The following is a 16,895-nucleotide window of genomic DNA, read 5'->3' on the forward strand; positions in this document are numbered from 1 at the left end:
GGTGCAAGCTAACAAAATGAATTTCCATAGGGACAAATGTCAGGTTCTGCACTTAGGCAGGAAGAACCAGGTGCACAAATATAGGATGGGGGACACTTGGCTTACTAGCACTACATGTGAAAAGGATCTGGGGGTCTTGGTGGACCACAAGCTGAACATGAGCCCACAGTGTGATGCAGCAGCAAAAAAAGCTAATGCTATTCTTGATTGCATCAACAGAAGTCTAGTGTCCGATCAAGGGAAGTAATAGTCCCACTCTATTCTGTTTTATGTCAGACCCCACCTGGAATCCTGTGTCCAGTTCTGGGCGCCACAATTTAAGAAGGATAAATTTAGGAAGCAGAAGCTGGAATGTGTGCAGAGGAGGGCGACCAGGATGATCAAGGGCCCAGAAACCAAACCGTATGAAAAACGGTTGAGGGAGTTGGATACGTTTAGCCTGGAGAAGAGGAACCGGAGGGGTGATGTGGTGGCCATCTTCAAATATCTGATGGGCTGCTTCATGGAAGATGAAGTGAAAGTGTTTTCAGAGGGCAGGACCTGAACCAATGGATTCAGCTTGCAAGAAAGGAGATTCCCGCTAAACATTAGGAAGAACATTCATAGCAAGAGCTATTAGACAGCCGATTGGGCCACCTCAGATGGCGTTGGACTCTCCTTCATTGGAGGTTTTTCAGGAGGGGTTGGGTGGACGCCTGCAAGGGATTCTTAGCTTGTTCTTACTGCAATGCCGAAGGTTGGAGTAGATGACCTTCAGGGTCCCTTCCAGCAGTTCTCTGATTCTATGCAATCCCAGCCTGCAGGCTGCTCCCTCTCATCACACGGAGTTGTGGGCATGCATCACCAGCTCACCACCACACAGAGCGGGTGGTCTTCTTTGTGGACCCCACTCTGCCTCTCCATCTCTCTATCTGCGCAACAATGTGGAGAAGCATCCCTGCTCAACACGTTGAGTCATGCTGCACACGGCAGGAGCCGCTCGCCATGGAGAGGCAGACGGCTGCCACAGCAGGCGGTAGGAACACAGGAAACTGCCATGGTGCATCTGGCTCAGTATTGCCAACACTGGCTGGCAGCAAGAGCTCTCCAGGGTTTCAGGCAGGGGGGCGTTTCCTATCATACCAGGGACCTTCTGCATGCAGAGCAGGTGTTCTATGGGGGTGGGACTGGATCCCCCAAACAGCAAAGCAGCCTCCCTAGACTGTCTCTTTGAGGCTCACAGTGACTCCTGTTCTGCAAGTTACAGGCAGAGTGAGGGATGGAGAGCCCATAGATCCACCCTGGTCTGTGGAGTGGAGCCTGTCTGGTCCTCCTGCTCTGCAATGCAACGTCAGGCGTCTTGGGCAGATGTGGATTATGTGGTCCCTTGGAATCAGACCTGGCCCAGGTCCAAACTCACTCCTTGGTGGAAGGTCCCAGGTGCCAGGCTCTGGGAGGAGAAGAGGGCACTGGACTAGATGAGCCCCCTTTGGCCTGATCCAGAAGGCTCTTCTGGTGTCTGTACGGAAACTGCAGGTGGGGAGAGGGCGCTCTTGTGTTCGAGTCCTGCTTGGGGATCCCCCTGGGGGCACCTGGCTGGCCACTGTGAGAGCAGGATGCAGGGCGACATGGGTCCTTGGCCTGATCCAGCAGGATCTTTTGCTTATGCATTTACCCAAAGGAAGAAAGAGGAAGCTGGGCAATTTGGGCCAATAAAAAGAGCAGCTCAGTCCTGGAGTTTTGACTCAACCCATGATGTGGAAAGCCCTGCTGTGTATTATTTCACATCCCTCTCTTTTGTTTCCCCGGCAAACATTTCCATCTTCCTCACCTTTGGCCACTGCGAGGACAGGGTGCTGGACTAGGTGGGCTCCTTAGGGCTGACCCAGTTGCCTGTTGGTCTCATGCTCTGATGGGGGAAGCCCCCCCCCGCATTCTGAGCCTCAGGCCCCTCACTTTTTTCACTTCTGCCATCCCTTCCTCAGGCCAGGGAGCCAGAGAGCACACGCCATTCCAAGTGCATTCACACCACTGATGCGCATCAGGGCGTTACGGCACCGAAAGGTTTTCCTCGCAGCCCTCTCCCCTGACAACCCCCGACACAGAACCTGCCTTTCTGCGGCTGCCACACCCCACATGGGGGAGGGAATGCTTTCATTGAGCTGCCCACTGTGACCCCCAAATCCATTTCCCTGCTAGTCACTGCTGGCTCTTTTCTCTATATTGGCGTGTATGTGAAGTCGGGGTCATCCTTTCACAAAAGGTCCAGCCAGGAGAATCTGTCTATCAGTTGCTTTTCATCTAATGGTGCCTCCAGGCACAAGGGAGGCAGTGAATGAAAATGCGGCACTTCTACGGCTCAGGCCGTTTTGGTATTTATTTGTTGACACTTTTATGATTTTTCATACATTTGGGGTCCATCTGGATGTTCTGGGCTATCATTTCATCTTCAAATATCTCCAGGGCTGTCACATGAAAGATGGAGCAAGATTGCTTACTCCTGCTCCTGAGGGAACGAATTTGAATGACAAGGAAGGAGATTCCAGCTAAACGTCAGGAAGAACTTTTTGATGCTCAGAGCTGTTTGACAGTGGAACCGTCTCCCTCAGAAGATGGTGGACTCTCCTTCCTTGGAGGTTTCTCAGCAGAGGTTGGGTGGTCATCTGTCAGGGGTCATTTTGCTATGATTCCCTCATTACTTAAGGTTGGACTAGATGACCCTTGGGGTGGCTTTAAACTATACAATTCTATGATTTCACAGCAGCTAAATTTCACTAAGAGGCTCAGGAGCCTGGTGGGCTCCTTGTGGACTGCAGAACCTCCTTTTACATCTTGAGTTGAAGAATAAATTTGGGTCTTGGCACAGGGTGTATGGCTTCCCTTCAGCTCAGAATACAGACAAGCATTAAGAGTTGGACAGAGGCCGATTCCAAGCCAAATAATTAAAAACTCACTACTCCCAACTAATTAAGAAGCCGGCATCTCTCTGCATGGAAGAGGAGAACTTATATTGTAACTGCTCAAACAGGGAGTTTGGAGATTCAGTGGAGAGAGTGTTGGATTAGGACCTGGGAGATCAGGGAGATCAAGGTGACACACATGGTTCTTCCCCTCCTCATTTGATCTCCCCAACAACCTACAAGGTAGGTTAGGCTGAGCTTCATGGCTGACTGGGTGGGTGGAGATTCATACGATGGTATCTCAGGTCCTAGACAAATACTGTAACCCAGGCATGGCCAAACTTGGCCCTCCAGATGTTTTGGGACTACAACTCCCATCATCCCCAGCTAACAGGACCAGTGGTCAGGGATCATGGGAATTGTAGTCCCAAAGCATCTGGAGGGCCAAGTTTAGCCATGCCTGCTCTAACCACTACACCACACTGGCTCTCCCACTGCTCCACAGGGAGTCCTGCCTGGCCTACTGCATTAGGATCTGCTGTTGCCAATAGGTCCCCTCCATTTCTCAGAGAAGGAGGTCACCCACTTATGGCTCTTATTCCAGGATCTCCCACTTACTCAGGGAGCAGAGGGTGAGTCATCCAGGTGAGTCACCTGCTTACAAGGTGCATGTAGCTCCACAGTGTCCCTCGGGTGCTTTTGAGTGTTCATAATGCTTCATATCAACTGGAACAACCTTGTAAGGTAGGTCAGAGGAGGCCAGGTCTAAGAGACTTGAGACCTCCTGGAAGAGGCAAGTTTCAAGCCAGCCATTTCCTGCCTCAAGAGGTATTCACCCCCCCCCTTGGAAGCTGGCTCTCTTTGGCCCTGTAGAGGCCACAGCAGAACCCCAGGATGAGTTCCTCCACACCTCAGGACTTTCTGCCTTACCCTGCCAAGGAGGACTTGCCTGTGTGCAGGGAGCTGCCTTCTCCTCTCCAGGCTGCTCCATAGTACCATCACCAGTGACCATCACCAGCAGACCATCCATATCTCAGGGGGATGTGGGGAAGTGGAAGGATCTCCCTGGACCTCAGGCCACCATTTGCTGCCCTCTTTGGGGGTCACCCTTGACCTGGGTGTCCTGGCCTTCAGTGCAAGCCCTGCCCTGAGCTGTCAAATGAGGGGACAACACTGCAGGGAGAGTGGCTGGCCTAGCGGTTTCAGCCAGCATGTTCCCTGGAGAGAGAGCAGGCAGCTGCTTCAGGCCAGCCAAGCAGGCAGGGACCAGGGCTGCGCAGAGGCTCTGGAGCTCAGCCTGAGAGACGCTCAGTTATTGCACAGAATCATTATCACAGAATTGCAGAGGTGGAAGGGACACCCAAAAGGTCCTCTAGCCCAACCCCCTTCAATGCAGGGCCATCATCCCCACCAGTGACTTCCAAAGGATTGTGCTCTGAAAGAACTTCCAAGCCCCCTCGGTACTCCTACAACCCCTGCAAGGCAGGCCCATGAACTTTATTATCATTATCATTATTTATTAAACCTGTATGCCACCCTTCCTCTGAAGATCACAGGGTGGTTTGCAACTTAGAAATACATGAGAACAAAACACACATCATAAAAACAAGAAGAAATCAATACCCCCCCACTCCCACAAACACATTTAAATGGATGTCGCCGCTGTCAGCTAAGAGTCCGGCCTGCTGCCCGCTTTCCCTCCACGCGGGCAGATCGCCTCGGCCCCGTTGCCCGGTGAAAGCGAAGCAGCACCCCTTCGCCACCTCCGCCACGGAGCGGAGCTCCCGTCCAGCCTCCCCGCCGTCGGAAGAAGCGCCCGCGCCGCGCCCTGAAGCGGAGCTGGAGAGAGGCCGGTAAAGCGCGAGCCCCGTCGGGAGGAGCGCGTCCCTTCTCGGCTCAGCTAGCTGCCCTCGGGCCCGCTCCGGAGGGCAGCAGCACGTCGCAGAACCGCTGGCCCTCGTGCTGTTGGCCCTGCGCCCCCGCCCCACGCCGCACACCCCACAAGGTCCATCATCTTCCGACGGGACGTCCGGACGGCGTTCCATCCGTCGCTTGGAAGCGCGGCGCCGCGGACCTTCTTCCGCGCCCCGGCAGCTCCGCCGTCGCCGTCCTTGCCATCCAAGAGGGAACAGCCCCCGACGGAGCCGAGACCCCCGCGCCCCGTCTCTTTGTTGGTGGAGGCGGGGAGGAGAAAAGAAGCGGTGGTCGCGGCAGAACAGGCGGGCACCGCCCGGAGGAAGAGGCCGGGGGTGGGGGGCGCAGGCAGGGCAGCCCCCTCCCCGACGGCCTCGGCGGTGCGTCCCGGCTCAGCCCCGGCCGCCGCCGAGTGGAGGGGCATCTGGGCGGCGGGCGCCTTTATTGGAGGCCGGGCTAGGCGGGCGCCGCCTCGCAGCTCCTGCGCCGGCGCCGCCCCCTCCCCGCCCGCCCGCCCGCTTGCCCGCCCCTCCGCGCCGCCGGACGCTTCCCGTCTCCGCCACTCGGGCGCGCTTCGGACTGCGGAGGAGACGCCGCCGCCGCCGCCACAAGGCTTCATGCGGCAGCGAGGCGAGCGGGGTTCGGCCGGGCGGCAGCCGCCTCGTTCCGGGGCTTCTGGTGGTGCGGCGCCGGGGATGGAGCTGGCCGCGGCGGGCGGCGGCGGCGGCGAAGGAGAGGCTCGGTTCGGCGCGCTCGGAGGAGCCCAGGCGGGCGGCGCTCGGCTGCCACTGTCCCCGCGGCGGCGCCACTGAACGGCGCCCGGCCGAGGCTCCGGCGCGCCCGCTCCTCTCGCTCGCGCTCTTTCCTTCGTGCCTGGCGGCGGCGGCGGCTACGACGGCGGCGGGGATGTGATCGGCGGCCGGGGCGGCGGCGGCGCTGGGGCGGAGGGGCCCGGGGCCAGCGAGGGCGCGGCGCGCCCGGAGGGATCTTTGCGCATCGCGGGAGCGGCGGGCGAGGCGGCGCGCAGGGCGTCGGGGCCGGGCAAGGTCACCCCCGGGCCGGTGGAGTCGCTTCCCGCCGCCCGCGCGCTTCCCATGGGGCGAGCTCGGCGGCTTGAGCGCGCCCGCCAAGCCGGGCGCTCCGGCCCCGAGCGCAGCCGCTCTTGTGCCGCCGCCGCCGCCCGGGGCCGCCGCCGCCTCTCGCCTGTAGGATGCGGCGCCTGCCGCGGCGCCTGGTGAGCGGCGCACCGGAGCAGGGAGCGGGCGGACGACGACGAGGAAGGCGGCCAGCAGCAGCAGGAGGAGGAAGGCGGCCGCCGGAGACGGAGCGCCCCGGGCGGCCGGTCGGATTCCCCGGGAGGCAGCAGGTAAGCGCCTCGGCTCGCGCTCTCTGCATTGCAGCCCCCGCGCGGGGAGGGGGGAAGGGGGCTGGGAGACGTGGGGAGGGGAGGGGGCGAGCCACCTCTTCCCAATGGGGGGCCTGTTTCCCCGGGCCCTCCCCGTCGGAGGGAGGGGGAAGGGAGGGGAGGGTCCCGCTGGGCACGGCCAGGTGTGGCTGCTGCGCCCTTCTCCCGGTTTTCCTGCGCGACGAGGGGGTGAGCGCTGCCCCTCCTTATTTCTTCCCGGTTCTATAACAGAAGGACGCCCCCGCCCCCCCCCCCGTCCTGTTCAGGGAGAGAATGGAGGTTCCTGCAAAGCACTCCCTCCCCCCACCTGCCAAATCCTCCCCCGTTTTCGGGGCTCCGGAACTCGCTTCTCCGCTTGCCTGCCGCTGCGGCTCTGGCAGGTTGGGGGAGCTACAGGGTCGGGTTTGGAGGGTCTGGATGCGGGAGCGGCCCCCCCCCGCACCGGGGGGAAGGAGTCAGCCGACAGCCCCCGATTCCCCGCACGTAGAACCAAGGGCCTGGCGCCGAGTGGGTGGGATTTCTCCGGGGTGGGGGGAGCACCGTTCGTGCCGCCGAATCTAGGCTCCCCCCCAAAAAACCTGGACCCCTCGGGGAACTCGCTCCGCTTCTTGCCTGCGCAGATTTTTTCTCCGCAGCAGCGGGGGGGGGTGTCCCTGCCGGTTTCTAGGCGAGAGGGTCTTTGGGCTGCCCCTCCCCCAGCGCTTTGGATCTCCCCGCTCCTGCCCCCCTCCTGCTGGTGCTCTCCGAAGGTGTGGGGCGCCTCCTGGAAAGGCGCGCTGGAGCTCCGAAGCGGGAGGGGGGCGGGGAGAATGGCAGGTTTTTTGGGGGGTGGGGACGGGAGGAGGAGCATGTGGACAGAGCCCAGGCAATGGTGGGGGCTGTGTCCCTCCCCCCCCCGGTCTATGGCCATGGAAATGGCAGGCTCCCTGGAGGAGGAGGGGCCGGGGGGGAGGGGGCACGTTTCTGAGGAAAGAGGTTTCCAGCTGTTAAGTTGCCCTCCCGTTTCTTTGGCGTTGGGGACCTAAACTGCTGCTGCAACTTGTCCCCCTTTGGGAGGTGGGGGTGGAGAGGAGCGTCTTTCTGTAAGGCCCTTGTGAATTGTGCTTGTAGGGCCCGGGTCTCTGCCTCCTGGCTGCTGGTGTGGGGCTTTCAGGGGAATGGGGCAGGGGGCACCCTTAATAGTGAGCTGGTGGGAGCTCCCTTCTTCCTCCAGGCCCTGAGAGCAGGTCTGAGGTCTTTGCAGAGCTCTGGAGCAAGTTGGGGGGCTGGAGGGCAAGGAGGCCCCCCAAGTGGGGGAAGGGTACTTAGTATCTCTGGACATTGTTTTAGCCTCATGTCCAGCCGGTTCCTTCCTGGCCTGGGGATATGTGCTTGGCCAGAGGAGGTGGAGGGGGACATTCTCAGGGGAAAGGCCAGAGCTCAAGGGACGAGCACCTACTTTCCCCGAAACAGGTTCCAAGTAGGGGCTGAGGGAGACCCTGGACCCCTGGGGAGTCTGCTGCCAGGCAGTGTAGATGCTACAGAGCTCCATGGCCTGTTGGCCTGGATCCCACATAAGCAACTCCCTGAGTAGCAACTGGTTGGAAGGTGGAAGACAGGCCAGTCCTCTGTCCAAATGTCACCTTGGCTGTATGAGGTGGCCTTAGGCAGCCCGTATTTCCTTGGCCCCCAGCTGCGATATGGATAGGAAAGGTGGCCCCTTGCAGGTCTGTTGCAAGGATTGCTCTGATAATGCATGAGGATAGCTGCTTCATTTTAGGGCCTAAGACATAAAGGCTTTGCTACTTGCCATTGTAGCCGTGTATTGGAAGAGCCTGGCTGCCAGATCCTACCAAAGTGGAGGCCTGACTAGTCGGGCATCCTGGTCTCCCCACCTGCAAACAGGAGCTGAGAGCAACCTCAGCAGCAGCACTCTCTCTCCACAGGATGTGGTCTCATTTGGGGGCCTCCTGAGGGTCCCCGTGGTGGAGCATCCAGCTGGGAGTGGGAATGTCCCTGGCCTGAACCCTTGGAGAGCCATCACTGGCAGCCGAGGTAGACAAGACCAAGGTAGACTCAGGAGAAGGCAGCCTCCAGAGTTTCCTGCCTCTGGCAGCGGAGGGAGGACATTGACCGCAAGGCTGGCACCCACATTCCAGCCCCCACCAACCCCCACTTGCCCAAGGAGCCCCAAGGCGGTTGTGGAGGAGGAGACCCCCAAAGCCCCTTCCTTCCTCCTGACCAAGGAGACCTTCAAGGGGGAGTCCAGCCTTTCTTCTCCTTCTGGGCAAGGAGAGCTGGATGTGGGCAAGTCTCCCGGGCTGCAATTGCTTGCCCTCCCTCTCCCCCAGGGGATCGATACTCCTTCTGCTCGAGGGCTTGATAACAGGGCTGGTTTTATAGGAAAATCTTTGGGGATGCTATCAGAGCAAACATTCTGCTCGGGAAAATCGTTAGACTAGCTTTGTCTTTAGCAGGCTGAGCCGAGCCCCAGTTAAGTAGGCGAGGTCTGCTGGCAAGGAGAGCTGGCCCCTTGTGGAGCAGCCATGGCGGTTGCTGGCGGGGTGGGTGGGTGTCATTTGGAGCAGGTGTGAGCAGCATGTGCTGATCCAGATAGGGCAGCGGGACAAGGCCTGGCAAGGAAGTCTTCCCTGCCCCCACCCCACCAGAAGAAATTGAAATATGGACATGGTTCAGTCCTTTCCAGGGGAATTTGCCTGGAGAGTGTTTGGCTGCCTTTGGATATGCCAAATAGCTCAGGGCACTTGTGGGTTGGTGGTTGGGGGTGCTCAGGCCCACATGTGAATACCCAGATGTGACCATCTCCGCTGGAGGCTGAGGGGAGGAGGCAGGCAGGCAGCAGTTGTCGGTTGTCAGAGGAGCGATTCAGCCCAGCAGGACCAAAGTCTGCCTTCGTAGTGGCGGCTGCTTTCTCCTCTCGGTGTCTCCCCTGCCCTTGAGCCTGAAATAGATGCTACTCCAGAACAAAACAACAAGCCTTGCAGGATTGTGCCGGCCTCACAGCTCTGCATTCGTCTGTTCAAAAGGTGCGGCGGTTGTAGAAGCACCACATGCAGTGGGCGGATGGGGGAGGCGAGGGGCAGGATTTGGCCCCAGAGGTGCGCCTGTGTGTGAGAGAGGGAGAGAATGAGTGGAAAGGGGGCTGTGCTCTGGGCACCTGAGGCCGATTTCAAGGGAGACGTGAAATGCTTCTGAGCCTCTCCCCTCTATGGGTCACGTGTGCGAGGCTTTGACACACAATTGGCCAGAGCGAGGGAGAGACATCAGACCTTGGTTCCTGCCAGCGTGGATCTTGCCAGTTTTGTGGACTAGCCAGTTCCAACATCACACTTGGAAGCAGCCTCTAAAGCTCCAGCCTTCAGCCTTTTCAGACCCAGGGTGCACTTTGCATAGAATCAGAGTCATCTAGTCCAACCCCTTGCAATTCAGGAATCACAACTAAAGCATCCATGACAGTTGTCTTTCCAGCCCCGGCTTCAAAAAACCCAGTGCCCCCAAACATGCATTGGGGGACCCATTTCTTAACCTTTCCCATCTATTTCCCTGGTGGCCATGCTCCTGTTTGAGCTGCTGCTCAAATCAATCCATGACCTGCTAGTGGTTCTTGCCCCACCAGCTGAAGACCAGAGCTCGAAAGAAACCCCCTTCAAATACTGGAGCATTTCCTTTTTCAACTGGTGGAGTCCTAGTTTGTGGCTTGGAGGGGAAGAGGGGCCCAAGGCTCTTGGGCATTTTGGTGGCCCTACAAGGCTGAGTTCCCAGGGGGCGCTATGGAAGCTGCCATTTTGGATTTCTGTTTGGCTGATGAAGATTTGAGCAAAGGCTCTGTGAAGAACTGGAAGGATCAAATGAGTTAAAGAGCATCCTTGGGCTGTGGGGGTGTCCCGATGCCCTGACTTCTCTGGTCCTGCCCACTGCCTGAAATGTTTCACAGACGGGAGGTGGTGGTCTGTCCTGGACAGTGCAGAGTTCCCAAGGCATGGATATACCAAAGTCCGGGGTGCTGATGTCCTCTCACCACCAAGGGGCTTGGAAGCAGACACACCTGCAAGGATCATACCTGTGGAGTTTACATGGGAGAGCTGGAGGAGATAAGAGGTTCATAGAATTGTAGAGTTGGTTTGTCTAGCCTATGTACTGCAGGAATCGCAGCAAACCTTCTGGCCAGAGAGGAGGGGGCAGAGCAGTCCTGGGTCACAGGCTTGTCCTGCTGAGCCCCCCAGCCAACCTGGCAAAATCCCTGGCCTCCTCCTCCTCCTCGCTGGTTTTCTTTTCCATTTATGGGAGAGGAGCAGATCTTGAAATATAAATAAGGGAGAAGCTACACGAGAGCAGGTGCTTGTTTCAATTTGTTATCCTGGTTGTTGATTGATGTCTTTGGACTACAGCAGTACAAGGTATTTGTTCTCGGATCAAAAGGACCCTTTTGCTGAAGAATTAGGGCTGCTACAGATCCGCTGGTGCTCCCCAAAGCATGAGCATTAGAAGTTGAGGCTCCTGCCTCAGCTTCCAGCACCACATAAACAGTCAAGAGATGCCAACCCAGTTTGTCATGCTAAGCCCAACCATGGCTTCATGTGGGCATGCAGGTGTGGTCTTTCAGAGTGGAGAAGGTGCCCACTTTGCAGCTGAGAGCTAAGTCATTGTTTGGCAGAACTTGTCCTCTGAATCTGGGCTTGTGGGTTGACAGACTCCAGACAAACCAAAAGCAGGTGACACGAAAGCAAACCATGGCTTAGCTCCCAGTGGTGCAACAGAACCTGAGGAGGAAGGAGACAGTTGCCATCTCCTCTCCAGAGCCCATGGCTTTGTGGGTCCATGCGAAGCTATTGTTTGTTAGGTTATGTTACTGTTTATTTACATGCTGCCTTTCCGCCAAAAGACTCCCAGGGCAATCCCAGGAACAAACAGATACGTTCTTCACACACACACAAAATATTTAAATACCACTGTTCCATAAAAATATATCACAGCAGTTTGCAACAATATAAAAACACAAAACCATACAGTAAATTCATAAGGCGTTAGAAGCAAATACATACAAACACAATGATACAAATACAGAATAAGGCAAATCCAGATGATGCACATTCAAAACAGCCATAGAATCAGAGAGTTGGAAGGGATCCCAAGGGTCATCTATTCCAACCTCGTCCAGTGCGGGGATCTCAACTAAAGAATCTCTGATCAGAGTCCCAGGCAGGGTCGGTGTGGCAAGGTAGATGCCCCGTGGTGGGTCCCCCAGACCCTCCCCTGCCACTCAGTGTTGCAGGAGAACAGGTCCCATCCCTTGCGTTGTGCCCGTGCTTCCCTTTTTGGCTCCAGCCTCCCTCTCTCCTTGGCCTCCTACCCCCCTCCTGCCTCTGGGCCCTGAGCCCCTTCCCTCTCTGCATTCCTCTGGCTTGAGGAGATCTTGGTGAGGAGCCCAGAAGCAGCCGCATCAGGCCCATCATCCCTTTCCCCCTGTTGACCAACCAGAAGTCCCTGCAGCTTCCAAGGTCTTCTTTGGTTTGGAGGGCTGGGCTGAGGGAGAAGGAGCCGGAATTGACGCCAAGGGTGGGGATCCTTCCAGCCAATTGATATTTTGTAATGGAACAGAACAATCAGCTTGATCCCACCATGGCCCCTTCCTTCTCTCCACCTTTATTATGTTCTTCCTATGCCAATAAACCTCACAGAGATCATCTGTCTAAATCGAGTAGCTCCCCTCCACCTCCCTAGCAGTGGCAGAGCTTCAAGCTCTGGCGGGGTGGTGGCGGCGGAGAGCAGGCGGGGGCGTGGCGTACATCCTGGGGGCGTGGCTGCCGGGACGGTGCACTCCCTCCGCACCCCTGTTCCTCTGCCAGTGCTCCTTAGTGACTCATTTGAAAGCAGGTACCAGATTGAAGAACATCAGAAGAGCTTTCGGGATCAGGCCCATCTAGTCCAGCATCCTTTTCTCACAGGCCAAACAGATGCCCTAAATGGGAAACCAACAAGCAGGAACCGAGCATAAGAGCATCCCTCTCCCCTCCTGGGGTTTCCAGCAACTGGTGTTCCGAAGCATCTCTGCCTCTGACTGTGGAGGCAGAGCAGAGTCCTTGTGGCCAGGAGCCATGGAGAGCTTTGTCCTCCATGAATTTGCACAATTCTTTTAAAAAGCCATTCCAGTTGGTGACGGTCGCTGCCCTCCTGCAGAAGGGAGCTCCATCTTTTTCAGCAAAGCTGCCTTCCTGGCCTGAGCCCCTTTGCCCTCTAACCTGGGGGTGGCAGTCTTCCCGACAGGGCTGCATGCCACAATGAGCGCCCTGCCCTGTGAGGGCTCCCCTATCCATGTCCTTGGGCCTCTCCCTTGCTGCTCCTTCAAGGGGGTCTCCACCCCCCCTTTGTTTAATCCTCCTCATCCTTCTCTGTGGCTTCATGGGGCTCATTCTTCACATGGCGGCAGGGAAGACTTGCCCCCTTTAAATGTGTTGCTGCAAGAGGATTTTAGTTTTTGTTCTTTGCTGTTTCTATCTGATTTCAGCATTTCCGTTGCGTTTGCTCTGAAAGAAATCACCTTGAGGTACCTGAGCGCAAAAAATGCAGCTTATATTTATTAATAACGTCAGCTGCCACTACTGCATTTCTAACCTGCCCTGTATCAAATGATCTCAGAGCAGGTTGCAATCCATAAATATGCCAATACAACGTAAACTGTAAAAACCACAAAAATCAACCATGTGAAATCTAATAACCAGTGGCAAAATCCAATATAGGGCCATTATACAAATCGGCGGTGTGACTGGCTTTGGAATACTGTACTGTTCTGGTTGCCTCCCCTCAAAAAGGACACTGTAGAGTTGGAGAAGTTTCAGAAAGGGGCCACCAAAGTGATCAAGGAGGCAACAAGGCTGCCAAAAACCAGTTGCTCAATTCGCCAACAAATTTGGGACCTAGAATTTCAGTGTCATGTGAGTGAGATGAATAAACACCCAGCAGTCAAAGATGGTTTTACCCCGGCAATATATCTGTCAAAATTACAAATATCTAAATATAGACTGTTGTTCACCCTCGCTAGATTCAACGTGCTGCCATCTGCCTTATTGCAGGGCAGATCTGTGGGTAAACCGTATGTGGAACAAGTTTGCCGCTTGGCCTGATAGAGGTGGAAACCGTCTCTCATGTCTTGCTACGATGTCGTTTTTATGAGGATATACGTTCAGTCTTTATCACCCCTGTTATACAGAAAATTCCAAGTGGGTCTGAACCTCAATTCTTAAAATCCCTGATAGAGGATAAAGATCCAGATATCACGCTAAGGGGGGGCCAAATTTTGCATGACTGCCATAAAACTGAGGGAACAAGCTGTGCTATTACAAAGACTAAGGTCTCAGGTGCAAACTCTAGATAATATTTTAGAGACTAAGACCTAAACCACATTTCTAATGGCTGTCATATTCGTATTGTTTATTGTCATAGTTGATTGTTAATTCAAACTTAATCTTATTGTGTTTTATGTTCGCTTAGTACGGTTTGTGAATCTGGTCTGGGACCATAATACATTTCATTCATTCAAACACCAGTGGCTGGAAACCCCAGGAGAGGAGAGAGGAGCTCTTGGGCTTGGATCCTGCTTGCGGGTTTCCCATAATGGGCATCTGGTTGGCCCTTGTGAGAACAGGATGCTTGGCTAGTTGGACCCCGGTCTGCTCCACCAGGGCTCTTCTCACGTTCTGAACCTCTAGGCATTCAGCTCAGACACCACAGCTTCCACTAAGAGCCACCCACACCCCAAATTCACTTGGTGCCTTGACGAGACCAATGGTGCCAACCAGGCCTAATCCTGAATTCACTGAGAACAGGAGGCACGCTAGACTAGATGGCTGGATCCAGCAGGCTGTTCTTGTGTTCTTTTGTACTTCTTGGCTGCCTGAATCACACAACGGTCTAGATCATGGGTAGGTAAACTAAGGCCTGGGGGCTGGATCCGGCCCAATCGCCTTCTCAATCCGGCCCGCGGACGGTCCGGGAATCAGCGTGTTTTTACATGAGTAGAATGTGTCCTTTTATTGAAAATGCATCTCTGGGTTATTTGTGGGGCATAGGAATTTGTTCATTTTTCTTCTTCAAAATATAGTCTGGCCCCCCACAAGGTCTGAGGGACAGTGGACCGGCCCCCTGCTGAAAAGGTTTGCTGACCCCTGGTCTAGCTCAAGAGGTGGGGACCCCAGGGCACTGCATGATTTCTGGTCTCCTTGTCAGCCCCCCCAGCAGAATGGCCAGTGGGGGGGCTGATGTTGCTGGACCCCAGCCCCCACTGGCATCCCCAATGCCTGGCAGTACAGAGAAGGGCAGAGGGGAGGGCCACAAGGAGTTTCTTCATCCGGTGCATGCACATTCCTCCGCTGCTGACCCTTTCCTCCTTGGCCTATGTTTTGCAGGGCATCTGGGGGGGCAGCAGTGGGGAGATGGGGGCCAAGAGGAGCCCTGTTGGCTGAAAAGAATTGTTCTTTGATGCTGTAAGGGCAGCACCGCGGGGACTCCACAGATCAAGAAATAAATGGAAATATCTCTGGTGCCGGCATTCTCCGAAGCCTCTTTTCTGGGTTTATCCTCCTCGGGAAAATGGATTGTTTACAATATCATCTGTTTCCTTAGTAAATCTAAAGCCCGTGAAATGGGGAGAATCTCATCTCTTACCTGCAAATATTGTGTGAAATGGCAAATCTGCAGAATTGCGCACCCCCACCCCAACCACTACTGTTGCAGTAGTCATTGTGCATTGCTGAATTACTTTCCAGGGTGTATTTTACCAATACACTCTTAATAGCTGAAAGGGGAAATAGAAAAAGATATTTCTGCTTATTTCTTTTTGTTTGGGTGCATTATTATTATTATTATTATTATTATTATTATTATTAAACACATCGTAATTCCGTTTTTTGATACTTTTGTGCTGTGAGAGTGAAGGAAGGGATTATCCATCTTGGGTGGCTCATCTTATCCATCAGAATAATATCTAGGCAGGCATAATCGTCAGTGTTATCTGTGATTCTCCTATGCTTTCTGGGGGGCCCTCGCCCTGGTTCTGCAGTCAAGCAGGTATGTGTCTGTCTGTGCATTTGTGGTCATGCTGGATTCAGCAGGACTTGTCAGCAAACATGCTCATCCATGGCACGCATGTGGCAGACCTCCCACTGACCTTGTGAGGCTCATGGCTTGTTCTAGAGCTGTGGCTCCCAAAGTGGGTGATGGGACATGAGTGGGGGGCACTGAGAGGCAAGGGGGCAGCAGGGGGACGCTTGGGGTGTAAATGGCCACCAGACTTTGAAAAGCTGATAGATCAAGTGCATCCATTTTGTTGCATTAATTGGTTACTGTTTTGAGTTTTGTCGTGTTAGAATCATAGAATCATAGAGTTGGAAGAGACCACAGGGGCCATCGAGTCCAACCCCCTGCCAAGCAGGAAACACCATCAGAGCACTCCTGACATATGGTTGTCAAGCCTCTGCTTAAAGACCTCCAAAGAAGGAGACTCCACCACACTCCTTGGCAGCAAATTCCACTGTCGAACAGCTCTTACTGTCAGGAAGTTATTGCCTTCCTTAGTGGGTTGTGCAAACTGCTATTCTGAAGAATGCTTTTTGAAGGGTACAGTAGAGGATGAGTTTGTGGAACCAAGGGGGTGGGGCCCCCAAAGGTTTTGGGAACCCCTGAACCATAGTTAAATTGTGCTTTGAATTGTCTTGCTGGATGGTCGGCTCAGTGTTCCTCTGACTCCTAATTCTTCATGCCAGCTGTAGTTATAAAAAGAGATCAGGATGCTGGAGTAGGTGAGCCATTGCCAGGATCCAGCAGGCTCTTCTTAGGTCCATTTAAATGGGATTTATTCCCCATATTTATAGACTATTTTGTAACCCTTGAGTTAGGCCTGAGAATGGGATTTTTATTTTTTATCCCAGCGGATCAAGACCCACCGCTGCATCCTCCACACTCGGCTGCCTGCTCAGCCTCCGCTTTCTTCCTTCGCTGCTTACCTTGAATATGAAATTGTAAGTTCAGATGCTGTTCCACAGAGAATCTGTGAATTTGGAAGGCACTCCAAGGGTCATCTAGTCCAGCCAACCTTTGCTCAGCAACCTCCAATGAAGGAGAATCTCATGTCTTCTGTGTATGCAACTTCCTGCCTCTCCGATCTCTTTCCTGATCACTGGTTTTGTGCCAGTGAGGAAGAAGAACATTGGGATTTCGCTCTGATAAAAATCAGGTTGCAGGGAGATGGCATTGGGGGCCCCCACAAAAGGCCACTTCCCACTGGGGCTTCCAGCAGGAGATGAATGGTTGTTGCAGTTTCCTCTGGCCATCCTGAGATGGTCCTCTCTTGTCAATGCACGGGGGAGATCAGGGAAGCAGAGAGGAGTTCAGGTGGATGGCCCTGGAGATGTGGGCTTGCTCTTGGAAGCTGGTGGCGAAGTCTCTAAGCTTGAGCCCCGGAGTCGTGGCCTCGGTGGGTCTTTGGCTGCTGCCGTCCTGCAACCTGCTTGTCTCATGGCTCCAATAGCCACTTGGGGCAGGTGGTTCGTAACACCCTCTCCTAGCGTTGGGGACTCTTTAGTTTTAGAGAAAAGGCAAGTGAGAGGCAACATGATAGATGTTTATAAAAAGCTGCATGTCATGGAGAACTGGGCCAAAACTAACAAAGTGGATTTCAGTAGGGAGAAATGCAAGTTTTTACA

The 16,895-nt window shown here is 54.9% G+C and overlaps 1 protein-coding gene across 3 annotated transcripts in view; it reads left to right on the forward strand.

The window, feature by feature from the left end:
* The first annotated feature begins 5,950 nt into the window (after positions 1–5,950).
* Positions 5,951–16,895, forward strand: part of LRFN5 (leucine rich repeat and fibronectin type III domain containing 5) — a 69,648-nt gene continuing 58,703 nt past the window's right edge. For all 3 annotated transcript variants that reach the window (XM_053377665.1, XM_053377579.1, XM_053377487.1), the window contains exon 1: positions 5,951–6,159. The gene's annotated coding sequence lies outside the window, so the exon portion shown is untranslated. The remainder of the gene's footprint in view (positions 6,160–16,895) is intronic.

The sequence above is a fragment of the Podarcis raffonei genome, chromosome 1 (genome assembly GCF_027172205.1).
Source record: "Podarcis raffonei isolate rPodRaf1 chromosome 1, rPodRaf1.pri, whole genome shotgun sequence".
NCBI lineage: Eukaryota > Metazoa > Chordata > Lepidosauria > Squamata > Lacertidae > Podarcis > Podarcis raffonei.